Source organism: Adiantum capillus-veneris, chromosome 17, assembly GCF_014529385.1.
Source record: "Adiantum capillus-veneris isolate H3 chromosome 17, ASM1452938v2, whole genome shotgun sequence".
Taxonomy (NCBI): domain Eukaryota; kingdom Viridiplantae; phylum Streptophyta; class Polypodiopsida; order Polypodiales; family Pteridaceae; genus Adiantum; species Adiantum capillus-veneris.
In genome coordinates this window covers 133,028,556-133,056,412 of record NC_140947.1, presented here as the reverse complement: position 1 = coordinate 133,056,412, position 27,857 = coordinate 133,028,556, and the positions used below count along the sequence as shown (strand labels likewise).

The window sequence follows — 27,857 nt, the reverse complement described above, 5'->3', positions numbered from 1 at the left end:
TATACAGTGGAAGCTGCTTATGAAACACGTTCAAGGCCACCATGTGTGCCTTCTACAACTTTTTAGATGCATAATTAGCAACCTGCTTACCAGCATACAAGATACAATGCTGCATATCAGACACTATATACAACCAAATACAAAGGGGATTAGTGTGAGCCTGCATAGCTGCCTAAATCAGGTCAACAACCATATCTCTAAAAATAGGATGAGTCATAAGGACATTGTTAACCATTAGTGGTCTAGAGTGCCCAAACAAGTGCATATCTGTAATATTAACATGAGACAATTTCAAAATCACAGGACAATCCTCACAAAGAGCAATGGCCACATCTACCTCCATATGCTCTGTATTAAGCAATCAGTGGTTACCCACAAAATAGAGTCTATCCAGTCATGACCATGAGGCATCATGTGACAATGAATGGAAAGTGAAACCATCAGATTTTCTATTAGCAAAAGACTAGACGTCAAAAAGAAAAGCTTGTTGAGTCAGTGTATCCCAATGCAGAGCTTCAACAAAGGACATAACAAAACTAATGGTAGTAGAGTCAGAAAGATGTTGAACCATATTGAAATCCCCCCCCCCCCCCCCCCCCCCCCCCCCCCCCCCCCCCCCCCCCCCCCCCATGTTCCCTTGAGACCAATTAACTTGTAACAGCCAATCCCAAAGCAACATCCTCAAATGACAGTCATTAGCTCCACATTAACAATTTGTAAAGGCCCCCATTTAGTGGTAATCTAAAACACAGAACATCTACTAAAGACATGGTCCATGTTGAAAGTTGGTAGATGGGGAGACCGGTTGCTTAGACAAATCCACAATTCCTCATAGACTTCACCATCAACATGTCAGCATCTTCTTCCAAACTCAAGTACACACACACACACACAAGAGAACAAAGTGACAAGGGAAGATTGTAAGAGGGGTGCAAGAGATGTCGACATAATCATGGAGTACACAAAGAAATAGAGCATAGCATAAGAGAGAGGAAAGGGAAAAATTAAGAGAATCTATACAAGAAAGGCCTAAAGATTGTAGCCCCAAACTCCAAGGCACCTTTTGTGGAGTTTGGTATTTGATATTTTTTTATATTATTATTGGTGCCAAAAATTGAAAGCCCCTCTTTTACAATTTAGTTCTACTTTAGTTATGAGTGGAACACACTACTTATTGCATGAACCTCTTAGGGTGAGTTCTCACTGTCTTATTTACAAAGCGGCCATAGTGGCTATTGATACAAGATCTAAAATACTGTGCAAGAATAAAATGATTGAGAGAATTATTATTTGTTGGCGCCTCCTTGTCAACTCCCAAAATTCAAATCTACAAACCGTCATGCACTGAGTGTTAGTAAAATTCAAATAGACAGCACATAATTAACCATTAAGCCAGCTATCCCAATTGCAGTTAACACATGCAACATGAGGGTGCCCAGTCTCGTAACATCCCTTCCACCAGGAATAGAAACTGTCCTCAGCTGCTCACTAAAGAATCAATTGGACCATAAGTAATGGGAAGTGTGGAGAAGGTCTGGGAAGTTGCAAAAAAATAATTTAGGCATCCACTTGGCATCCTCTTGAGGGTGGCCTTTAAAGGTCAAAAGATAGCCGTTATAAACCATGTCAGTGCGTGTGGTGGTGTTCTCGTGTGATCAACTATTTGTGCAGGGATGAGTTGTTCTTCTTGGTCCACAAGTGAAGGTGGATCCTCGTAAATGTGATGTGTAGGTAGGGAACCTCAATACTAATGTGGAAAGTGTTGTGAATGTGCCAATGTGAAGGTAGGTTTAAACGAAAGGAAACATCAACGAAAGGAAACATTATTGATCACAGCAAAAATTTTGAAAGGACCATAAAAGTGAGGAGCAAGTTTAACAAAAACATTAGTATCAACACTTTTGAGCCTTCGTTTTTTAATGTGAAGCATAACATAATCACCTTCTTTGAATTGGTGTGCTTTACGGTGCTTGTTAGCATGCTCAGTGTAAAGTTCTTGTGACTGTTTAATGGTAGACTGCACACTTGCATAAATATCATGAAAATTAGCAGCAAAATCATCAACGACAGGCATAATATTGGAAACACATGAAGCAAGAGTAGATAGAGAATGACCATACACAATTTCAAATGGAGATTTACATGTGTCACTGTGAGTGGTGTTGTTATATGCAAACTATAGAATATGTAGGTAATCATCCCATTTCTTGGGTTGAGAAGAAACATAAGCTTTAAGCAAGTCAATGATAGTATACGATTAGTGACTTCGGTTTGACCATTAGACTCAGGATGGAATGCATAAGCAAAATCAAGTATTGTTTCAAGATTTTCAAAAACAGTAGTCCAAAAAGCACTACAAAATTTGGAATCTCGATCAGATAATATAACTTTTGACAAACCATGATGTAGAAAGACAGCTTTAAGAAATAGAAGTGCAGCTTGATGTGCTGTGAGTGTTTTATTACAAGGAATGAAGTATGCTTGTTTAGAAAAACAATCAATGACAATCCAAATCTTATCATGCTTGTGAAAAATGAGTGAAAATCCAGTGACAAAATCCATTGAAATATGTTCCCAAGGTTTTCAGGAATAGGGAGAGGGTGTAAAGTCCCAATTTCTTACATGTTGTTGCTTTGACCTTTTGACAAATCAAACAAGCTGAAACATATTGTTTAACATCATTTTTCATCGTAGGCCAATAAAAATCACGACATAAGTTTTAAAAAGTAACAACAAATCCTCTATGTCCAGTATAGGGTGATTTGTGCAACTCTTCAATGATCAATGTACGAAAAGGTTTAGCTACACACAATTTCTATTTGAAATAAAGAAAGCTTTCTTGAATAGTGTATTCCAAAAATGTGTGCACAGAATTCTCAATCATAGGCAACCATGTAGTTTTGAAATCATTATCTTGTGTATAAGTGTCAGGCATTGAATCAAATGAAGTACCTGTAATGGTTGATTGATTAAGAGAGGGTCTTCAACTCAAAGCGTCAGCTACAACATTCTCCTACCAAGTATTGAATGTGGGGTTGAAAACTTTGAATGAAGTTAGCCCACTTAATATCTCTATCATCTATTAAGGGTTGAGACGATAAATACTTGATACTTTGTTGATCAGTTTTGATGATTAAATCAGCACCCATTAAATAGTGTTTCCAAATTTTCAAATCATGTACAACAGCAGTTAACTCTTTATCATATGTACTAAATTTTGCTTCAAACGGTTTAAACTTACGACTTTCAAATGCAAGTGGATGGTTATCTTACATAAGGACCGCATCGATACCTTTTCCACTAGCATCAGTGAGACTACGACAAAGAATGGTCTATCAAAATCACGCAATTGCAGTACTGGTGCATTTATCAAAGCAACCTTGAGTACATTAAAGGAACTTTCTTGCAAATCAGACCATACATAAGGAGGATTTTTCTTTAACAGGAGAGTGAGGTAATGAGATTTGTAAGCAAAGTTACATGCAAACTTCCTGTAATAACTGAATAGACCAATAAAAGAACGAAGTTCATGCAAATTTATGGGTCTAGGCTATGATTGAATGGCTTCATTTTTCTTAAGGTCTACATAGATTCCCTTGGCCGATACAATGTGTCCCAAATATTTAATTTTTAGATTGGAAAAATGAACTCTTTTCAAGATTCAGATACCATTACAAAAAATATAAAGCCCAAAAGGGCCCTTTAGGATCAAAGATGCTTTTGGAATATACTCTCTATACCAATGAGAATGGCCTTGTGGCCACGGCCCACCAGTTTTTGCATTTTTAAATCTTGAGCATTTTAGCTTCAAATTTGTCGAACAATAGTGTATTTAAATCGCATTGCCAAGCTCTTTCCATAGATATGCTACATGATATAGTTTTGAGGTACGTATATATGGGCTATCCATGCCCCCCTTTTATGTCCTAGCGTTGACTAAATTGATCAGTTGCTCTTACAAGGCCCCTTTGAGGTTCATATTTTTCCTAATGACAAGTGGTTGTGTGCAAGCAATTCAAATACACGTGTTAAATGCTCTTTATGTTCTTCTTCTGATTTAGTGAATACAAGAATGTCATCAACGAATACAATCACAAAATCTTGATGGGGTCAATGAAAATATGTTCATCATGCGTGTGAAAGTGGTTGGTGCATTCGTTAGACCAAATGGCATGACAAGAAATTCATAATGTCCCGTTTGTGTTCTGAAAGCCGTTTTGTAGGCATCTTGATCAAACATTTTGACTTGGTGATACCTTGATTTGAGGTTAATTTTGTTAAAGATGTTTATTTCTTTTAGTTTATTTGATAGATCATCCACTCTAGGGATAGGGAACCTATTCTTGATGGTGATCTTGTTGCAGTCAATACACATACAAAAAGTCTCATTTTTCTTCTTAACAAGAAGTACTGAAGCTCCGTATGGTGAACTACTAGGTCTTATAAGTCCTCGATCAAACAAGTCAGTGATTTGAGTTTGTATCTCCCTGTGTGCAATTGGATTTATACGATAAGGTGCTCTACAAGGAGGTTCACTACCCGATATAATATCTATTTTGTGAACTTTTGGGCGTGAAGATGGAACTCCATGTGGTACATCATACATGAAACAATTCTTAAATTGTGAAAGAAAATCATCATGTGAAGAGTTATGTGCGGTTTAGATTTCAACGAAAATTTGATTTACCAGTGTCAGATATGTTTTCCCTTGTTTTCGAATTTCTCTTTTGGCTTGGGTGTGAGAAAGAAGTGGAAATGTTTGATGTGCTAGTGTTGCTTGGATGGATAAATTTTTATTATTATGAGTGAGAGACATAGTACGTATTTTATAATTAATCAACGGATCAAATTTATAACGAAATGGCATTCCCAAAATCATATCAAGATCATGCAATGGTGCTACCAAAAATGTAAGTGCTTGTGTAAATTCACCAATGCAAACTTCAACTTTGAATTGGGGTTTGCAATTAAAACGTTGATTATTAAAAACAGTTTTGATTTTGTGAGGTGAAAAAATTTCAGAGAGAGAGAGTTGTTGTGTCAAGCATGCAGAAATAAAATCATTGCTACTGCCATTAAATGAATGGTGACACTTTCACCCTTGACTGTGCCTTGCACTTTAAACAAAGTGTGAGGAGATATAGGAGTACTTGAAAATGGGTTGTCATCTTGATCTTACTCAAGATCATATCCCTCACCGTAGTTAGCTTTCACTTCATTGTCATCGGGATTAGTATCTTCGATGAGGTTAACAGTCGCATCGTTGGGGCGTTTGTTGTTGAAGGGTCGTTGGTATGGATTTCGGGTGACTCCATTGGATTGGCCATTGGGTTGGCCATTACTCTTAGCAAGACCTTGTGGGCACTTAGATGCATAGTGACCATACTGAAAAAATTTGAAACGCTTCACCTTTTTATTACCATTAGAGTTTTGAGCAGGACGTTGGTTGGAAGAATTTTGGTTACCTCGCTGCTGTGTGTTGTTGTTGTTTCCATAAGGTTGAGAAGTTGTGGCAGAATTGTCAAATCTGCTTCTCTTGAAAAAGGTACGGCTTTTATGTTTGTTCCTGTCAAAGTTAGGAGAGAAAGAAGCTCTCTTGTTACGGTAAGTGTTAGAAGTTTGTTTGGCGTGAGAGGGTTCCACCTTTCTTCTTCTTTGCATTAAGAGCCAAATTAATAGCTTTTGACAGTGAATCCGGTTCAAACATATCTACCTCAGCACCAATTTGTAGTGATAAGCCAGATATATATTTACGCTCTAATTTCCTACGACTGACATGTTCAATAGCTTTCAATTGAATCAAACAGTTCCAAAAACAATCGGTATAGCCCTGTACATCTTCATTTCTACCCTGTCGATTTAAATCCCACTGGCATGTGAGAAAAATTGTGGTAAAAAGAGCGTTTTGAATGCATGCCAGGTACATGGTCTTTTACCATGCTGTTTGATACCATTCCACCACAATACAGCGCTACTGATGAGATGATTTGATGCAATGAATGCTTTTCTGCTAATTTTGTTTTTCTTGGGTGCCGGTACAGATTCTATGCATGCAGAATGTAATAATTTATCTTCAAGCTCTTGCCTTCGCATGCGTTCATACGTGAAATATTGTTGCAGATTGGCAAGCTGCTCGGCAACTATGGGTGCTTGTGGAAAGTATGCTATGATTGCGTGCTGCTTTTCTTTTCTTTTTAAAAAACTTCTTATAAAGGCTGTAGTGTATATGTATATGATGGTATGCATAATAATGCTTAAGAATTAAAAACAAAGAAATTAACAAAAATAAATAGATACTTAGCTTTACAATCGTGGGTGACGTCCGGTCCAAAACTATGATGCATCGAGTTTTTGTTAAAAGCGATGAACATTTGAGCGGTTAGTCTGTAGAGCAATTGAATGCCGGTGTCCAATCTTCCGCGTCCCAAAGAAAAATGATGATAATAACAATCGGCAAGATAATTTAATCTTCGTCGTAGAATATAATTGGTACGTTCGGGTTAATTTTTGGCTAGTGCATTGCCCTTGAAACTATGGTGGCGGTCGTCGAGTAGGGAACGAGTGGGTAGCCGAGGGATCAAGTATGGCTTGCAAAGGCTGATGGGCAGTCAATTTTCCCTTTGAGCTACAAAAGGAAATTGATGTCGTGCGGCCAAGAGGGTTGGGCTTAGCTGCTGCCCTACTTGTGTCGTTGGCTGTCCCAAAATCTTGAGTAGGGTGAATACCCTCTTAAGAGGGGATGTTTTTCTTTTAGTGACTCTTGGGCAGCCGGCCAACATAAGGCAACTTAAGCCTTACCTTTTTGTTGTACTTTAAACTCCTTCTTTTAAGTGAGTATGAATGCATGGATCATTAACTGGCGTAGCCTGCAAAGGCCGAAAAAGACTAGCAAGGGGGAGAGAGAGGGGATGGTGACCTCTATAGATGGTTTCGGCCCGCGAGCAAGAAAACAAAAGCACTGCAGGGCCTAGGGCATCCAGTTTGATGCAGCCCTTGCTCATTTTTGTCGTGGTCAACAGAGGTCTTTTTCTTCGGTAGTCCAGTTCCCACGGCTACTCAGACAGAGACACTTCTCAAGGGTTTTGTGTATGTATGTGTAGGTGAGCCTTCTCACAGCAATTGTGACCCGAAAAAAGCTCAATTTGGTTGGCTTTTGGGTCGATTTCCTTTGCATGTGAAACCTCTACAAGCTTGAGTCAGATTTGATTGCTTCTTGTCGGCTTCCTCTTCTCTTCCTTCTTTAACTTTAACGATGTCGAATACGGCCCTTCTAAACCTTCTTCAAAACATTCCGATGTCGAATTGAATTCACCAAATCTCTCAAAGCTCTTCAGAAACACTTCGTGCTCGGTTGCTTGCCCACATGTCTTCACAAATCCGTTAGCTTTAGCAATTTATCTCAAATTAAGCTTTGTACATACCCGATTATGTTGCCGATCAACAAAATTTGTGGAATAAATTTGCCAATTAATCAACCAATTTGAGGATCCTCTCAAAATTGAAAATTTCGTGCCAATAACTCAAACCAAAGCTCTGATACCACTGTTGGAAGTTGGGAGATGGGAAGACCGGTTGCTTAGACAAATCCACAATCCCTCATAGACTTCACCATCAGCATGTCAACATCTTCTTCCAAACTCAAGTACACACACACCTAGACTATGACAACGCACACACACACACACAAGAGAACAAATTGACAAGAGAAGAGTGTAAGAGAGTGTAAGAGGGGTGTAAGAGATGTAGACATAATCATGGAGTACATAGAGAAACACAACATAGCATAAGAGAGAGGAAAGGGAAAAATTAAGAGAATCTACACAAGAAAAGCCTAAAGATTGCAGCCCCAAATTCCACGGCACCTCTTGTGGAATTTGGTATTTGATATTTGATATTATTATTGGTGCTAAAAATTAGAGGCCTCTCTTTCACACTCTAGTCCTACTTTAGTTATGAGTGGAACACATTACTTATTGCATGACCCTCTTAGAGTGAGTTCTCACTGTCCTTTACAAAGCGGCCATAGTGGCTTATTGATAAAAGATCTAAAATATTGTGCAAGAATAAAATGACTGAAAGAATTATTATTTGTCAGCGCCTCCTCGTCAACTCCCACAATTCCAATCTACAAACCATCATGGGCTCACTATTACGAAAATTCAAATAGACAGCACATAATTAACCACTGAGCCATCTATCCCAATCGCAATTAACCACATGCAACAGGAAGGTGCCCAATCTCATAATAGTCCATCAGTCATTAAGGCTTCAATGATTGCCTAATGTAGGTCAAGGTACCTGAGTATTCATCTTTTTTACCACCATATAAAGCATCATAGCCTTTAAAATGCATAGCTTTCCGTGGTCTAGAATGCATTTTATGTTCTTATACAAGACACACATCCAAATCAGAAGCAATCAGCCAATTATGAAATGCCAGCAATCTTGAAGGGTGATTAAGCCCCTTACCATTGAATGTAGCTATCTTCATGAGGAGAGGGTATTCAGAACCAGCTGAGTGTCATCATCATTAGTACCATCATTCATGTGCACTTCTACAGCAGCTACATTATGGACAGGGGTTTTAGTGGTAGAATGCTGACCAATCACAGAGTCAATGGCAGCTAGAGTCTTAGGAGAAGGGATGTCCTGCAAGACATCAAAGACATTTGGGGATGAATAAGCACAGATGCCACGTCTGGATCTGAATGTTTCTTTGGGAAATTGGAATCCCTCTGAGTCTACAGTCCTTTTGCCCTTATCCACATGTCTGGGAATCTTGGATGACGAAGGGATGGATGTTGCACGGGTCCTTGCATGTGGGGAGAATTTTGTTGTCACAATGAGGGCAGATTTATATTTGCCAAGGGGCAAGGCATAATCAGGAGAGGCCACTGAAGGTATAGGTGGTGGAGGAGCTTTATCTCCAACAATAGTTGAAGGTTTCCCAAAAATATGTTCCCTAGGCACTAGATGCTTGCTTCCTAGATAAGAGGGTATAAGGTCCACATCGCCTTTAGTTAAAGTTGGACAATTTTTGGAGAAATGTCCCAAATTTCCACAATGATAGCAAGAAGCAGCTAAGTTACCCCATTTAAGATATATAGCTATTCTGCCAAAGGATTCTAACTCAATTTCCATTATTTTAGGCATCTACTGATCACTAAGCCACATAACACATGCTCTATTCCTATTAGGACAGTTTATTGTAGGGGCAAACAAGAATTTTCCAAGTGAGGCAGCAAGTTCAGAAATGAAAGGCCAGAGAAATGCTGGGAGGTCTATAAAATCAACCCAGACAAGGCATTTGGACAATAGATCTTCTTTAAACTTCTTAACAGGTGGCCAAGGAAAGACATGAACCACCTGCCCACACAGGATGATGGTGGAAGTATTTTTAAAGGCTGCCTATCCTCTGGTGTTAAAAAAAACGACTTCATACAATCCTTACCCATTATAGAACACCTTGTCAACATCTGCTCTTCTAAATCCTTGATCCAAGAACCCAGCAATCTCATTCAGAGTTGGTAGTTCCCCAGTGAAGTACAGCACAATAGCTTTAGCTTTGAAAATAGAGACTTGGCTCAGAACCTTATTGGATGCAACTGTAACATTATGTTGCCCTGTTACCTGTGGGTTAAAGATTAATGTATGATGCAGACAGTGAGAGATCGATTCTTTGGCAAGCAGTTCATTGTCAGGAATGGAGGGAGTAGAGGCTACCTCTCTTGGGTTCAACATGAAAACTGCAGGCCTAAGTTGGCTTGAGCAAGGAGGCGATGCAGAGACGAAATGTCCCGTAAGCACAGCCGTTGGAACCCCACAACGCCTCCCATCTCGATTCGAAGCCTGCTGATGAGGGGCACCCACACACCATTACCTCCGGCTCATTCCGATAACGTCTCTCTCTCTCTCTCTCTCTCTCTCTCTCTCTCTTTCCCCACATTCAAGGAAAGTTCTTCCCTTTTTCTCTCACATTAAATTTCAACTGACATTGAAATTGTTTGCATCCTAGCACAATTGAATGGTTCTGTATATGATCATATTTATCTAAGGGGACAATCTCATAGTTGTGCACTTTATTAAGGTAGACACTAGTGCATTCTTTTTGCAGATTCTCATTGAAACAATCACTAAGAGCCCTTCCTTCATTAGCACCACGGGAATTGTGGGTTTTTTTTTTCTTCTTTTTTTTGGGGGGGGGGGGGGGGGGGGGGGGGGGGGGGGGGGATTCAGAGATTCAATGACAATGTTTAATACACATGGAAAACTTAAGGGATATTTAATGAAGAAGGAACTTCGGAGGATTCTAAAGCCAACCATTATGAACTAAAGGGCACTAGTTAAGGTATACAAACCCATTCCATAAGTGACCAAGATCTAGCTTAGCTAGCCCTAAGAATTCTTTGCATGATCATTATATGCATTTTATTGATGATTTTATTAGTGCCCATGAATGTTCGACAGTCCTAGAGAAGAACTTGGGGCCTAGAGACAAAAAGTCCAAAAGCCTTTGTAAGATAACAATCGTACACACTCACTGTGGAAGAGAGTGAAGAGATTTTTAGCTTGATCAATCAAGTAGAGAGCATTATAAAATTACCTGTATCCAATGTGAAGTTCCCAAAAATGACAAGGTAGTAGCGCTTCATAATGCTTTGCATGCAAGCTACAATGACATTGTAACCATGCTCGAGGAGAGAAGTTGCACCACGAGTCTCAGCTCTCATTGAGAGAGGAATTAAAAGAGAGGTCAATAAGGCTCGTTTCAATTGTGGAAAAGTAGGGCATCTAGCCAAGGAATGTTTTGCATCCAAGGCTTGTATTCATTGCATGAGGAAGGGCAACCCTCCTTCCAAATGTTGTCAAAAGGATAAGGATAGTAGAAACAACAACAAATCCGAAGCATAAATTCCCATAGTAGAAGAAGAAGAAAATTCTAAGCAGAAGTCGGCAGCAACAACCACCATGTTTCTTGTGACCATGAGAGTGATATCCTCTAGATTTATTTTTCCTTCTTCTCTTGCAATGGATTCATGTTTGAGACAACTTGGATTAGCTTGGTCTTAGTATTGTCTACATTGCTTCAGAGGTGATGTCTCAATGATGTTTTGCTTGTCTCTTGGATTAGAGATGTTGTCTCCTGGATTGGGGAGGCCTCGTGAATTGGGGAATGCCCATTTTCCTCTTTGATTAGAGCGTGTTATGTCTATTTGTAATTTGTCATAGCTTAAACCTCATGGGGAGTGTTGTCGTCTTTTGTGGCCTTTAGCCTATGGTTATGCTTCTTGATGTGTTCCTATTGGTCTACTTGGAGCCGAGTTGGCAGATCATCATGTGAGAGTTAGGTGCTTGAACCTATGTGTACTAAAGGACAAGTGAGTTGAAGGGGTCAAATGAAGTGGAGATGGAGCCAACCCCTTTCAAAGAGGTGTCAACCAATACTCCTATGAGATGATTTTGGAATTCTTCTAGACTCGTATGCTCTTAGACGACACCTTGTACTACACAATGTACTCACATTTACTAGTTCATTAATCAAGTTTAGTCCATTTATTTTGGTTTAACCTCTTGTGTGATGGTGTACTCTACAACATAAATGCTACTTTACTTTATCCATCCTAACCCTACAAGAAGCAGGATGAGATTGCCAATCAAGGTAAGCTAGAAAAAGATAATGTTCTTGAGAGTGCTTTGGTAGGCAAGGATGCGGAATGTTATGTGCAATCACAAAAAAACATAAAATGTGCTCAATGAAAATGTTCCATTATCACAAGATGTGGCCGAGATGGGTAAGGCGAGCAAAGTTTCAAAAGTTTTCAATAGACCGTCGTCTCTCCCAAGGTGCAATGGTCTATGCTTGTATTTTGAAAGCATGTGGCTAATGCGAGGCATTAACCAGAAAGAAAACCTCAAAATATTATCATTTAGGCGCTCTTCAAGAAAAAAACCTCAATCTTTGCAATGTTATCTTACCTTTGCAATTTTGAATCGAGTGCTCCTTAACCCGCCATCTCCTTGAACAAGATTTCAAACCTAGTTTCACCACTCCAAAAGAAGTAAATTTTTCTCTTTTCATCCTCCCACTACATGTCTTAAATTCAACCGTTCAGCCTCTCACATTCTTCTATTCCTGCATTAACATGGTGCTGTTAAGAGAATGGTTTCTAAATAAATGATCAAAACTAGTTCTTGCTCACCTTTAAGCTTTTCCATTATATTTTCTTCCAGGTAAAGAAAACATATTTGTCGATCCAAGCATATTATAAAATTTGGATTTTGTATACCAAATGTAATTATTGCTCCTAACTGTTTTATCATAAACTCACTTCCAACACTACAAGCTCTAAAGGAAAGGAGGGCACCTCCCCGTATACACTCGTCTAACAACCGCGTGTCACGTATGTTCGTGCTCTCCTGAATAGCATAGAAGGTGCACAAGTGTGACTAGTGAGCAATAAGCATAATAAAACATGTACTAAAAAGTATCCAATAATCCATTTGTTGTCTATCTTGACAAGAAGACACTCATTTAAAGGATGATTGATCAGTTCCTTGTTTAATAATATGAAATCTTGATCGAGTGTGTTGAGATTGTAAGATTCCATGCCCCCAAAACACGAGCACTATGCGACATACCATCCAGGTAAGAACCACTATTTTTGCTCTCTCTCTCTCTCTCTCTCTCTCACATTAGTCAAAGCAAAACAAAGCTGTTGAAAAGTCTTCTATCAAGGATCCTATCTCGTGAATGCACTTCTTGCAAGATATGGACGTTCAACATATGCATGGGGCAAAGAAGCTTCATTGAATGGACATACAAGCCTTTTCGACAAGCTAAGGCTGGGTTCACAAGAGCCGGTGGAAGTCATTTGTAAAGCAGTGTGCCTCCACTGTGGAGGCTGCTCATTGGTGCAAAAGGCAATTGCGTCTCTCTTGACCCACAAAAAAATTGGCGACGATTCCGCCTTAAAAGAGCAGGTCTACCGTCCACTTTTCAGCACGAAACTTGGATCCGAGGGATTGAGCTTCATCCAGCGGCTACACACTCTGCAGCACTACCACTACACTGCAGCCCATTGGACATCTAACTCTACAAAAATAAATATTATACAGCTGCCTCCGTCACTTGTGAATGAAGGGAGAGGTGGAAGACAGAGTGCGAGGTTTTTGTCGTCGTCTCTTGTGAACCCAGGCTAAGGTTGGGTTCACAAGAGCCGGTGGAAGTCATTCGTAAAGGAGCGTGCCTCCACTGTGGAGGCTACCCATTGGCACAAAAGGCAATTGTGTTTCTCCAGACCCACAAAAAAACTGGTGAGTCCCCCCCCCCCCCCCCTTGGAAGAGCAGGTCTACCATCCACTTTTCAGCACGAAACGCAGATCTGAGAGATTGAGCTTCTTCCAACAGCTACTAGACTGCATCCCATTGGACGTCGAACTGTACGAAAATAAATATTATCCAGCTACCTCCGTCCCTTGTGAACAAAGGGAGATGTGGAAGACAGTGCGAGGTTTCTGCCACCGTCTCTTGCGAACCCAACCTGAGATGCAGCTTCCTATGATCCTCTGATTCACGTGTAGCTCTTCTGGGTACTTGACATGCACGTTCACAAGAGCATCACCAGATTCACATGCTCTATGAGTCCTACAGCTATTTCAGCAAGCATAAAGCAACTTGGCCCTTTCACAATTCCCTTCCACTATACAGTACTTCATGGAATGTATCCTCCTATACCTCAAATCTCTGTGAAATCCAAAGTTATGTCCCTGTGTAACAAAAAAATCCGAAATTATGAGGAATATGTAGAGATGCCTCTCTCTTCTTTTACTTGCGACCCAGGAGTCTCTCTCTCTCTCTCTCTCTCTCTCTCTCTCAACATTTGCAAGACAGTTATCTGGAGTCGTCCTTTTTCTCTCTGCAACCTTCATCCCCCTTTTCAAAACTTTCATTAAGTAACGAATTTGATGCATCAATAATCGAGAGTTGGGGATCTTCGCAGAGGTTGACTGAGGAGTATTGGACGAAGAGGCTAAAGTGTGCTCCTCTCTGAGGTAGCAAGAAGCATAGAAGAATAATGGTTAACAAGGATGCTAGTGGTTTGAGAAGATGGTCATCACAAAGCCCAAAAGCGCGTTCGAAGGGGCAAGAGTGTGGGGTGGTATTAAGCATTGTGAGGATGGTTGTGAAAGCATTGGATGAGACCCTTTCTAATAATCCCTCTCCATAGTTATGTTGTGAAAAGTTGCTGGAGCATTGCATTGCCCAACTGGCACAACCAAATACATAAAGGCTCCCCATTCAGTGATGAATGTGGTCTTGGCTTTGTCTTCAGGTGCAATTTGAGCTGATTGTAGCCACTATATCCATCCATGGAACTATACATTTCGTGGCCTGCAATCTCATCTAACCTTATATCTGTAAAGCGTAGTGGAAAAGGATCTTTAAACATCTATGCATTCAATTTCCTATAGTCCAAGCATTCCCTTAATTTCTCATTCTTTTTAGGTACTACCACTATAGGAAAGAGCCACTCACTACTTGCAACTCCTATGATGAACCCAACTTTGAAAAGATTATCTATCTCTACCTCTATAATCTGACTGATCTAGCGTCTAGCTTTAGTGGTATCCTATGCTGGCACACCTCTGGATTGACTCCTTTCAGATCTGTATGTTCCCACGCAAATAGATCTTTGTACTTCTGGAACATTGCCTTGGCTTTCTCCTTGATCATTGGTTTCATATGTTTGTTGCTTTTAATCATTCTGGGATTTTCTTATGAGCCGAGATCAAAGTCTTCCACTTCCTGATCGCCTGGGAGTAACCAGTTCGGGCCTCCTCCCTTTTGTTTAGCCATGGATTCAGCTTCTTTCTCAGTTTTGATACCAGCATCGTAATCATTACATGGATTGCTTAATTCTAAAAGGCCATTCTGAATCTCTAGTTCTTCAGTTGTTGGTTTCCTTCATCAAAATTTCCTGAACTGGTTTCCCCCTCTAGTCTGAATTTGAACTGGTTTTCCCCTCTTTTTGGTGCTGGCTGTTCTGGTGGTCGTCCGTCCAACTGAATTGTCCCCTCCCCAGGGTTCATCTCAGTGAACTTGTCAGGGTATTTTTTCTTTTGTCTTTTGACCTGATCCTTATGCATGAGCACAGCACTAAGGTCTATTTCAATGAGGCCAACATCTTTTCTATTTTCTTCATCCCATATTTCTTGCGTAACTCCTCAGGCTTCAATGCCTTCTTCCAGCTCCTAGTATTGTCAGTTTTTATTTGAATCCTTCTGTTGGCCTCTTGGGTAGTTAATGTCTAATTTGTATAATCATGTATAGCACCAGCAGTTCTTAGCCAAGGTCTGCCTAGCAACATCCATATGCTCCTTGCACGTCCAACACTAGAAAGCTGGTCTTAAATTTCTCCGTGCCCACTCTAATTTGTATGTTCTCCATGAGTCTAGTAGCTTGAACCACCCTGTGAACAGCCATCCTCACTTTGAATGGTGTTGGTTTTAGATCTATGATTCCCACCTTTTGTCTGAGATGTTCCCCTAGGATATTTACACCAGCACCTCCATCCAGTATGAATCCTGACAATGGTTCCCACTGCTTCCTTAGTTGTAGTCCACCTGGATAACTGGAACCTCGTCGTCTCGGATAGTTGCCGTGTCCACTGCTTTGGCTTCTGCCTCAACTTTTCTTTTTTGCCTAATGAACTTCGTAGCTACTGGTAATGTCCGCTTGATGTCATCGAGTTCGACCGTTAACTTCTCTATCCTTTCACAGACCTTGACATATATCTCATCTTGTTCATTACCAAAGCTATTGTCTGAACTGGAAGATTGTTCCTCCTAATACCCTCACAGTTCCATTCTGCTAGCTGGCTTTGAGATGAATTCTCCAATGGATCCTTCATCACACATGTGGCTCAAGCTTCGGCCAAGTCCTACCGATGTCCCCCTAGTATCTGCCTCTGCCAATACCATTACCTCCAGTACCTGGCTTCATTTTCTTTGAACCCACTATCCCCATCTACCTTGACTGCTTCTCGATTTGTTAATGCTATCATTGATAAATCCTTCCCTTTCTTGAAGTGATGGATTCTAATTCCATAGTTGTTCCATACATGACCATAGGCTTTATAAGAAGTACATTGTGCGGACCTATGATCTTTGGATCTACACTTGGAGCACCAAATTTCCATTTTCTTAATTGAAGGTCTTGTTTTAGCTATCTCAACAATCTGTTTGACATCTTCTCCAACTTTCTAGTCCACGGTCCTTTCTTCTTCCCGTTGCCCTTGTCATCTGATTCACTTTCAGATAAACTGGAGTTGGAACCGGAACTGAAGCTCTCCTCAGTAGAAGACTCACTTTCATTGCCCTTTTCTTCCTTAGCTTGTTGTTCCAGTTTCAAAGCTATTTGTACCAAGTCGTTGAACTTCTTCGTTGGTGTTGGACCTCTTGTTCCCTTAGTCTTTTACTTTTGAATCCTTTCAAAAACCAAGCTCTCATCCTCTTCTCAGAAGGGGGTTCTAGTAACTATCTGGTTAACTCTTTGATCTTCTCAACATAAGTCCTGACCAACAGCTTAGCTCACACAAAATGTCTTCATCTCCCCTATTGTCTGTATACTCCAATTTGAAAACTTTAATAAGCTTATGGTATGATTTGAGTTGACAAGCTAAGTAATGGTAGTACCATTTCCAAGTTGCCTCCTTTAAGGTATGTGGGAAGTACTTTCCCCATTCATCTCCGTCAATATTCTTAAGCTCAACATATTGCTCAAAAGTTTGGATATGAACATCGGAATCGTCCTCCTTTCCGCCTTTGAACAATGGGAACGAAAATTTCAAATTACTGGAGTGTTCAGCAATGTACTGGCTCTAGTTTTGTGAATTGACCTTCTTTAACTGTAGTGATCCGTATCAGCGTTCCAATCCTTGTCTGTCTCAGTTTCTGCCATTGTGTCCTCTTCCTTCTTATTTGCTGATTTGTGTGTTGATTTGCAATTGGTTTTTGCCGTCGCTTTCTTCATTGTGTTTCTGACTTTTCTAGGATCCATGAGATCGATTCCTTCGTTCAGCCCGCCTTCTCCTAGAATGAGTGGAATGTTGGGAATCCCTTGATTTGTCAAATGTTCCTGGCCCTAGGGCCACATCCGTCTCATTACCAGGTTCGTGTTCAGTTTTAGAGCCGCGCTCTCATTCCTACTTAATGGGACTGACACGGTTTGGATCATCCATGAATCTAGTAGTTGGCCATCGACCACTTCGACCTCTTTTGGGCGGCATATCTGATATCTGATAGCTCTAACACCAACTAGGAGATAATGTTGAGAGCAACTTTAGCTCAAGCCACCGTGATCGCCAAAATGGAATGAGTTGAACACTCTTAGCTATTCCAAGTTGGTAGTTAGAGTTAGTTCAGAACAGACAATAGACTTCAGACCAGATCAAATATAAACAAGATTGGAACTGAAAACAAGACTGAAACTAAAAAAGATAGTGGAACGGAAATTGGAAACTCAACTTAGAGACTAGAACTGGAATTGTATATTAAGAACAATAAACCTGTTGTCACAAAAAATACGGAAGCGTAAACTGACGTTTAATTGCACTTCAAATACTCAAGAGAATTAGAGGGAGAGAGAAAACTTGACACTCCATTGGGGACCAGAAGATGGGTTGGTCCCCCCCCCATAAAGAGAATATCTTTATTACTAAGGGAGAATCTTTACAAGCACAGGAACGGGGCATACGCCCATCCTCTATTCTTTCTTCTGTTCTGTTCTGACTACTGACTGAGAAAGTGTTTCCACTTTCTTTCTGCTTAGGGGATTTCCCCTCTTCTGCGAGACTGGTTGGAAGCTCTCGAAAAGAGAGTCTATCTTCCAAAACAGCTCATCGGAAGCTCTCACAGAGGAGAGTCCATCTTCCGTTATGTGTTGCCTTCATGCTCATTCATTCATGCATCGAACACAAAAGAGAAACAAGCAAAATGCACACGCACATGCTTGCTGTAATTTTCTGCACATAACCTGAAATTCTTACCTGTGCACACCCCTACGCCGAAACGGAGGTCTTCTTCGCGATGGAATCGCGCCAAACTTGATGTAGACTTAGGATAAGGAGAGAGAAGAGAATTTCTATGGCTGATCTGCTGAAAACAACCCTAATCGAGGTGATTAGGGGCTGAAAACAGAGAATTACAGCAAGCGCACTCTGTTAAGAGAGCGTCTACGGCAGCTTCTCGCGATGAAACTTCACCAGAAGGTGTCTATGACTGTGAGATCCCTTGTTCTTGACAATGGGAGCACAAGGCTACCACATATGTCGCAAGGGGCTGCTCTCAAGCTTCAATGGAGGGCTCCACCGCGTAGAGCACGCTCACATTAGGGGGGGTAGGTGCACTGCCAGCCCTGAAAATGGGGGAGGGGGGGCTCCTAAATAGCCATCAGGGAGAGGGGACGCTAGGAAGAGAGAGAGGGTGAGAGTGAGAGTGAGAGAGAGTTAGTTTGCATTGGTAAGTGTGCCACTTGGCACACTTACTTTAAAAACTTAAAAACCATTCAACTTTTGACTTTAAAAACTTCTAGCTCATTAATTAAAAATGTGCAACTAACTAACAAATGCTACCAATGATTCTTTTATGAGAACACCAAAGGTCTGCCGGCGCAATGCCGCACTGGCACTGCACCGCCTTTACCTGTTCACACTTGTCCGGCCGTCTGTCCGGGCACGGACCGTTAAATTTAATTTAACGAAACTTACCCTAAGGCTTTATTAGCTTTATTAGCCTTAGGGTCACTTTTCTAAGGACCCCATCTCATTCATGTGCTTGTACTGACGCGCGTATTTTTCCTGAGCCTAAAATCTGAGGCTACTGCTTACTCCTTTCTGAAGACCCGATTTCCCAATCACTAGGGCTTCAGGGTAATTTCTGCTAAGGTCCCTCTGAGGTGTTGTGGCCCTCATTTAGGCTCACCTGAGGCCTTAGAACTACTAGGTCTTTTCTGGTGTACACACAACTAATTAGATGATTCTGCTCTCGTAAATAAATTAATTATTTACCAAGTCTGACTTAGTTACATCCCTCTTGGTTCTAAACAGTTGACCTCAACTGTAGAGCGTCAACATAACTGTGCAAGATGTCAGGGTAGTCCTTAAGATCGGACTCAGTCGTCCACTTTGCATCTAAAGGAGTGTAATTCTTGAACTTGACTAAATACTTTCGATGTAGACTCCCCGACTTGAGTTGTCTCTCCGAGTGGTGTATTATCTGTTCAGGTTGAAGGATTTCCTCTTCGACTTCTGGAGGATCTTCTTGTACGGGCGCCACTGGAGGAGGTCCAACATATGGTCGGAGGAGACTGACATGAAAAGCATTGTGGATGCGCCAGTTAGAAGGCAAATCCAATCTGAAAGTCACATCATTGACTTTATCTGTAATGTTGAAAGGGCCGTAAAATCTATGGGAAAGTTTGACAACTTTCCCTTTGCCGACCCGCTTTTTCAATCTAGCTTTCTCAAACCGAAGCAGGACATATTGTCCTTTTTCAAGATTGAGATTCCTTCTGTGCTTGTCTGCTTTTCTCTTCTGTTGCTCTTGAGTACGAAGAATCGCTTGCTTTACTTGTTGATGGGCAATATCAATATTGCGCACAAATTCATCTGCGGCGAAGATGTTTTCTTTGGTCACCATAATAGGAAGTAAGAGTGGCTTCCCATAAATAATTTCGAAAGAGGCTTTATTAGTTGAGGAATGTATGGTATTATTATACGCAAACTCAACTATTGGTAAGTATTGTTCCCATTCGGATTGTCGTTCCGAAACATAGCACTTGAGGAGATCTAAAACAGTGGCATTAGCGATTTCGCTTTGACCATCTGTTTGAGGATGATAAGCTGATGAAAAATCAAGCTTAGTTCCCAAGTTTTCGAACAATGCCTGCCAAAATAGACTAGTCATGCGGGGATCTCTGTCGCTCACAATAGTCTTTGGCAATCCATGGTGTTTAAAAATCTGAGCTAGAAATATTCTAGCCATGCGATCAGCTTTGATCGTCTTCTTTACTGGAAGAAAATGGGCTTGCTTACTGAATCTGCCTACTATAGTCCAGATTGCATCATTTCCATTCTTGGATCGAGGAAGATCCGTAATAAAATCCATGGCAATACTTTCCCATGGCGTGTTAGGCACAGGGAGCGGCTGAAGCCTGCCATAAACTTTATGTTTGTCATATTTTACCTTTTGGCAGACTAAACACTCACGTACATGTTTTTCAATGTCCGCACGGAGTGTTGGCCAAAAGAAATACCTTTCGAGGGCACTAGTGGTGGAAGCAATTCCCTGATGCCCGGCATAAGGAGAATTATGTGCTTCATCCATCACCTGTTGTCGTAAGGGCTGAGCTATGCATATTGCTTGTTGACGATAGAGTGTATTATCCCTGATAGAATAAGGTGGCTTTGAGTGACCAGCTTGAAAATCTGCCCAAATTGTGGCGAAGTCTGGATCTTGAGGCTACATCTCGCTGAGAGATTCTAGTTCCTCATGATAAATTGTTGTTAGTGCATTGATCTTTGGACGCCTAGAGAGAGCATCTGCAACTGCATTCTTTGTTCCAGAAGTGTGTAAAATCTGAAAATGAAACATTGAAAGAAAGTTGGCCCATCTCATCTGCTTTTCTGATAACTTTCTTTGTGTGAGAAAGTAGCGAAGACTTTGATGATCTGTCTTGATAATAAAATCAGCTCCTAATAGATAGTGTTTCCAAATGGAAAGAGCATGAATTACTGCCATTAGCTCTTTTTCGTATATGGAGGCATGCAACTCTGCATCTTTAAGGCGCCGACTTTCATAGGCTATCGCGTGACCCTCTTGGTTCAAAACTGCTCCTACACAATCTCCAGATGCATCGCAATATACCTCGAAAGGTTTGCGAAGATCAGGGACGGTGAGAAAAGGTCCGTGACTGAGTAGATACTTAAGCTTTTCGAAAGCTTGTTTTTGTCCAGACCCCCAATGGAATGGAATCCGCTTCTTTGTAAGGTCATGGAGGGGACCTGCTATCGCGGCAAAAGCTCGAATGAAACGCCGATAATAAGAACAGAGGCCAAGGAAACTTCGTACATCATGTACTGTAGTTGGCGTAGGCCATTCTACAACTGCTTGAATCTTATCAGGGTCCATTCTCACCTGGTTGTGAGATACTATATGGCCCAAATAGTGGATTTCTTAGAAAGAACTCACTCTTCTTAGCATTCACAAATAATTTGTGTTTGCGTAATTCTTCAAACACTAAGGCGAGATGCTTATAGTGATCGTCTTCCGTCTCTGAGAAGATTAAGACGTCATCAAAGAAAACGCCTGTAAAGCTTCTGTATGAGTGGAAGATTCTATCCATCATTCTGTTGAATGTAGCTGATGCATTAGTGAGCCCAAAAGGCATCACTAGAAATTCATACAACCCGAAGGTTGTTCTAAATGAAGTCTTATGCACATCCTGAGGAGCTATGCGGATTTGATGATAACAGCTCTTCAAGTCTATACGACTAAAGACACTGGCTCCTTGTAACTTATCAAGAATGTCGTCAATCCGAGGGATTGGAAATCGATTCTTGATTGTGATCTTGTTTAGAGATCTATAGTCTATGCACATGCGGAATGTGCCATCCTTTTTCTGTACTAGCAAGACAGGTGAACAATATGGAGAAGTACTAGGCCTTATTAAGCCCTTCTCCAAAAGTTCGTTAACTTGCTTGAGAATTTCCTCTTGCTGCATTAGACTAACTCGATAAGGGGGCTGATTTGGAGGAGAACTTCCTAGGATCAAATCAATTGTATGATCCTCAGGTCGCGAAGGTGGGAGTTCATTTGGAAGTTCATCTGCAAAACGATCTTTATATCTTTCTATTAACTTAAGTCTTTTTTGCTCTAAAGAGGAAGAAAGTTGTGAAACAGACACATCTCTCTCTCTTGCAAAAATCAAGTACGCTGAAACACACTTTTTCATTTCTTTCTTGATGGCAATGTGATTGGCGATGGGAATACACCAATCACCTGCATCTGCAAGTACAAGATACTCCTTTCCTTTATGAGCAAAAGATAAGATTTTCTGAACATAGTCAGGAATGGGATGCATCTTGTAGTGCCAAGGCATTCCCAAGATAACATCGCATCCTTCAAGTGAAGCTAGTAAGAAAGACTCTTGATCCTTGTAGTCGTCGACCTTTAGATTCAACTTCCCTATGATTGGAGTAGAGTTTGAGTTCTGCCCTTTGAAAGCAGATTGCGCTTGAATAGAGACTCCAAAACGATTGGGCTGCAAGTTCAGGTCGTCAGCTAGCTTGGTAGAGATGAAGTTGTCTGTACTACCAGGGTCAAACAAAATAAGAGCCCGCTGGTTGTTGATACTACCCCATGCTTTGAGAAGAGCTCTTTCTTTTCCATCCTTGGTTGTATTTCCCTGTACATCTGGGACTGCATTGGAAGAGGGTGGTTGTGGAGGTTTGGTTGGACAGTCACCCTTCATATGACCAACTTGTCCGCACTTGAAGCATCTTCCTTCACTAATGTAGGTTCGCAACTCAGCAGGAGAGAGATATCTCCCTTTCTTGGGCTGATTTGGCTTTGCTTCTGCTTCGGAGGCGGTTCTTTTCTTCTTTTGAGAAGAAGTAGAAGAGGTAGGCTGCTCATGGAGAGCCTTCTGCTTGGCATGGTAAGTGCTTTGCTCCATCTTCCTGGGAGTACCCTTGTCATGTATTCCATCAGCTATGCGGGCTGATTCCATAAGTATCTGCAAGTACCTCGAGGGTAAAGCTTCATAGCCTTTTGCAAGGCTTCATGCAAACCTGCTTCAAACTTGCGCATCTTCTCCGAATCGTCAATCTTCTTGAAAGGAGTGACTTTCAAGAGAACGTCCCAAAACCTATCCACATAGCGTGGAACAGTTTCGTTCTCTGACTGTGAAAGTCGATCCCATTCTTTCTTTACCTCTTCCTCATAGTCTGGAGGAAGGAACAGTGCGTAGAACTCCTTCTTGAAGGCAGTCCAATCTTGGGGTTTGCGATCTTCCAGGATAAGGGTTAACCACCAATTGCTGGCGGTGCCTTTCAGGTACAAACTGATATGGCGAAGCTTGGATCTTTCCTTGAAATTCCCTTCTGCAAATGCAACTTCAAATTGGCGGATGAAAGCCAAAGCTTTGTCATTATCACGCCGTCCATTGTAGGTGTCGAATTTCACATCTTTATCTCCCAACTTGAATGTTTTCTGCCTATGGTGTTTCTTCTTATGGTGCTCCTTCTTTCTATGCTTAGACTCCTTGTGGACAGGAGTCCTTTCCCTTGAATGCACTTCTTGCTGCGACGGATCGTCGAGAAACATGTCTTCCGGAGCAACTATGTCATCCAGATCCTTCATAAAAGAGAACTGAGGGGAATCAAGGGGGTCCTGCTCTTGAACTTTTGGATTAAACCGCACATGACGTTCTGGAGGTTTCTTCTGCCTCTCGTGCATGCGGGAGGTTCCAATCAAAGGATCTTTCCTTGGTTGTGGCACCTTTGGGTTCTGCGGAATTTCTCCCGACCCCATCGGCATTTTCTCCTTCCCTTTTTCAAGAGTATGGAGAATCTTTTGGACTTCAGGATGAGAGAGAGCTTTCTGCAACTCTTCCACCTGCTGTTGAAGGAGAGAGAACTCTATCTCGCGTCCTCCCATTTCTGCAGTCTGCCAAGAGTCGTCAATCCCTTCAGGAAGAGAGAGAGGACCTTGCTCTGATACCACTGTCACAAAAAATACGGAAGCGTAAACTGACGTTTAATTGCACTTCAAATACTCAAGAGAATTAGAGGGAGAGAGAAAACTTGACACTCCATTGGGGACCAGAAGATGGGCTGGTCCCCCCCTCCATAAAGAGAATATCTTTATTACTAAGGGAGAATCTTTACAAGCACAGGAACGGGACATACGTCCGTCCTCTATTCTTTCTTCTGTTCTGTTCTGACTATTGACTAAGAAAGTGTTTCCACTTTCTTTCTGCTTAGGGGATTTCCCCTCTTCTGCGAGACTGGTTGGAAGCTCTCGAAAAGAGAGTCTATCTTCCAAAACAGCTCATCGGAAGCTCTCACAGAGGAGAGTCCATCTTCCGTTATGTGTTGCCTTCATGATCATTCATTCATGCATCGAACACAAAAGAGAAACAAGCAAAATGCACACGCACATGCCTGCTGTAATTTTCTGCACATAACCTGAAATTCTTACCTGTGCACACCCCTACGCCGAAACGGAGGTCTTCTTCGCGATGGAATCGCGCCAAACTTGATGTAGACTTAGGATAAGGAGAGAGAAGAGAATTTCTATGGCTGATCTGTTGAAAACAGCCCTAATCGAGGTGATTAGGGGCTCAAAACAGAGAATTACAGCAGCCGCACTCTGCTACGAGAGTGTCTACGGCAGCTTCTCGCGATGAAACTTCACCAGAAGGTGTCTATGACTGTGAGATCCCTTGTTCTTGACAATGGGAGCACAAGGCTACCACATATGTCGCAAGGGGCTGCTCTCAAGCTTCAATGGAGGGCTCCACCGCGTAGAGCACGCTCACATTAGGGGGGGTAGGTGCACTGCCAGCCCTGAAAATGGGGGAGGGGGGGCTCCTAAATAGCCATCAGGGAGAGGGGGCGCTAGGAAGAGAGAGAGGGTGAGAGTGAGAGTGAGAGAGAGTTAGTTTGCATTGGTAAGTATGCCACTTGGCACACTTACTTTAAAAACTTAAAAACCATTCAACTTTTGACTTTAAAAACTTCTAGCTCATTAATTAAAAATGTGCAACTAACTAACAAATGCTACCAATGATTCTTTTATGAGAACACCAAAGGTCTGCCGGCGCAATGCCGCACTGGCACTGCACCGCCTTTATCTGTTCACACTTGTCCGGCCGTCTGCCCGAGCACGGACCGTTAAATTTAATTTAACGAAACTTACCCTAAGGCTTTATTAGCTTTATAAGCCTTAGGGTCATTGTTCTAAGGACCCCATCTCATTCATGTGCTTGTACTGACGCACGTATTTTTCCTGAGTCTAAAATCTGAGGCTACTGCTTACTCCTTTCTGAAGACCCGATTTCCCAATCACTAAGGCTTCAGGGTAATTTCTGCTAAGGTCCCTCTGAGGTGTTGTGGCCCGCATTTAGGCTCACCTGAGGCCTTAGAACTGCTAGGTCTATTCTGGTGTACACACAACTAATTAGATGATTCTGTTCTCGTAAATAAATTAATTATTTACAAAGTCTGACTTAGTTACACCTGTACAAGTAAACTCAGTGAGAGTTGGATTATGAAAGTATAACTACTCTGGGTACAAGAGTTTGGGCATAAGAATGATACAAGGTAAATAGAATAGAATCCGACGAAGGCCTCAGAATGAAGTAATGGGTCCTATTTATAATCCTCCCCATTGGGTTCTAACTGGCTGAGTGTCACAAGACGGGCACCACGTGCCAATAGAAAAGAACAGACTGAACAGAATTTTAGCACTTCAATGACAACTGAACTGAAAGAGAGAGACGACACGCGACACGGAGTGGCAGAATTCCACCCCAGAGAGTATTGGCCCCAAACCTTGGCGCCCCTTTCGGTATTTCTTTATATTGCATCAACTCCGTACAAGCCAATACTCTAGACTCTGCACCTTCTCCAGGAAGCATGCCAGAGAATGAGCCCTAACCTCATATTTAAAGGCGCTAGGCCCCAAAAGCACTTTACAATAAAAAGCCTTCAAACTCAAAAGCTTCTGGTCCAAAAGCAAAGCCAAAAAGGTGCAATCGTAATTTACGGAAATCCATACAGCTGCCACGTCATCAGCCAGCGCAAAACGCGGAAATCCGTACATCCTGCCACGTCATCATGCCAACGCAATTTTCGATAATCTGCCACGTCATCAGTTTTTGTGTGTAGATTCTGCTTTATTTTAGTTTCTTTATGGGACGGGGCCCCCATAAGTTGGTAGGACTTCTTCTTCTGTTACTTGTTCTTCTTAGGGTTTAAGCCCCTCGGTCGACATCTGTAAGTTGACTCCCTTCTTCAGGGCTTTGACACGTCAACAGTTTGTGACATTGAGTATTGTATTAGTTACCGTGGTAACTATTCATAGTTTATAGCTTCTAGAAGCCTCCATCCAATCATCTGGCAGCCGCCTCCTAAGGGTTGTTCCTACCATCTAAACTTTCCATTGTTATGTTGCTTTTCCCTATCACAATCGGCATTCTTCGTTTCAAAAAAAGAAAGAAACGTGTGAGCACATGCACACAAACAGCCACAAAGAGAGAGAGAGAGAGAGAGAGAGAGAGAGAGAGAGAGAGAGATCTTTGACGTGCCCTCCTGTCGAATTGTGATTCGATCTCATTTGCCACACAAGGATAGAATGCGTCATGCTTTCTCCAACCTGATCACATGATCTTCTATGATGCTTCTACTACATCGCCTGCTACTTGTCGCTACCTCCTCTTTTGATAGAAGTTGTGGGCATTCTCCCTTCGCACCCCTTGTCTACCCCAATCGTTTACTGTGTTCTTGGTTTCTTCCTCTCTCAGTTGCGTAGGTTTTTATTTCGTTTCACTTGTCACATGTTTTTGTATGGGGCTGTGTATTTCAACATGCACATTTTTCTTTTGTATGTCCAATGTTGTTTTTGATGTGCATTGTGTATCCATTGGTATGTGAGAGTTGGCTTAGTTGTGTACGATGTGGTGTGGGTTTGAGATTGCTAAATATGGCTGGTTCTCTAGCTACATGTTTCTATTTGATTTTCTCTATTTGTGGAACTTTCCCATTGTATGTTGGCGGTTGTGTGTTGGTGGGTTGTGTGGCTAGGATGGAGGTGCAATTCCCTATGGAGTTTGGTCCTACTTTTTTAAAGATGTTAACACCATGATACCTCTTTATGGGCTTGTCCTCCTCCACTGAAGATTTTGTTGAGTCACGTGCACATCTAACCCTATAAGCATGTGGACAAGCCAACTCCTACTTCTAGGGTTTAGAACGGCCTAGGAAGTGTTTTGGCACCCTTATGAGCCTGTACGCAATATTTGCACATGAGCACAGTTAGTGTCTGCTAGGTGTAGGCGTTGGGGAGTGTTCCTATATATCATTAGTACCAAGCCTAGGTAGTTTACTGCATACGAAGCACCTCTAATTAGTAGGTTCTTAAACTTACTAATAATTGGCAATTATCCAACATTTGCATAATCGTGGGGTTTTATTACGCCTTGCCCACCAACATTTATTACATATAAAAGCGACCGCCAAGATCACCACTAAATCATCAAAAAGTCAGTACCCACAGTACCCTATGGATAGTCAGCCCATGAATACCCTCATCCCCTAGCGTTTTTCAGCATGGTAGCAAAACCAACCATCGCCCTCAAAGACCAACGAAATCAACCCAACGTTCTTGCTTCAGTTGCATCACCTCAACCCAACATTTTTGCACCACGTCAGCCCAATATTTTACACTAGATCAACCTTAGCGTTTTTGGATCATATCGACGTCAACACGACGTATTCACTAGTAGCATTTGTGCAGTAATAAAGTAAGCACTAGCTCTGGCAACAGAGCAAGGGGACCCTTGAGGTTGGTTGGGACCCAACATATGGTGTTGTCTCTCTTTTCTCTTTCTCTACTTCTCTCTCCCTCTCGGTTCAATTCTTTCAAGTGAAGTAATCTTGTGTTTGTGCCAAGTACTAGATCCGAGTAAGCCCTTAAACCCTTCCATTGCACACGACTGCTTATACTGTATTTGCCTTTCACCTTCCATGCACCATCAACATTGCATTCGTGTGAAAATCATAGATGAACTCAAT

General features: G+C 41.6%; 1 protein-coding gene and 1 long non-coding RNA gene across 4 annotated transcripts in view; both read right to left on the bottom strand.

Moving 5' to 3' along the window:
• Positions 1 to 7,770: 7,770 nt before the first annotated feature.
• On the bottom strand, positions 7,771 to 9,856 carry LOC147438112 (uncharacterized). Its single transcript, XR_015184937.1, has 3 exons — positions 9,724 to 9,856; positions 9,452 to 9,630; positions 7,771 to 8,125 (listed from the first exon to the last, which is right to left on the bottom strand). It is a non-coding gene; the product is annotated as an uncharacterized LOC147438112 (long non-coding RNA).
• The window catches only part of LOC147438110 (uncharacterized), a 48,591-nt gene continuing 30,449 nt past the window's right edge, over positions 9,716 to 27,857 (bottom strand). The window contains exons 3-4 of one of the 3 annotated variants that reach the window (XR_015184935.1): positions 11,977 to 12,133; positions 9,716 to 9,849 (exon numbers count right to left, since the gene is read on the bottom strand). The gene's annotated coding sequence lies outside the window, so the exon portion shown is untranslated. Of the gene's footprint in view, positions 9,850 to 11,976; positions 12,134 to 12,519; positions 13,768 to 27,857 lie in introns of those variants that run through there. The other 2 variants (XR_015184936.1, XR_015184934.1) reach the window with 2 other exon arrangements.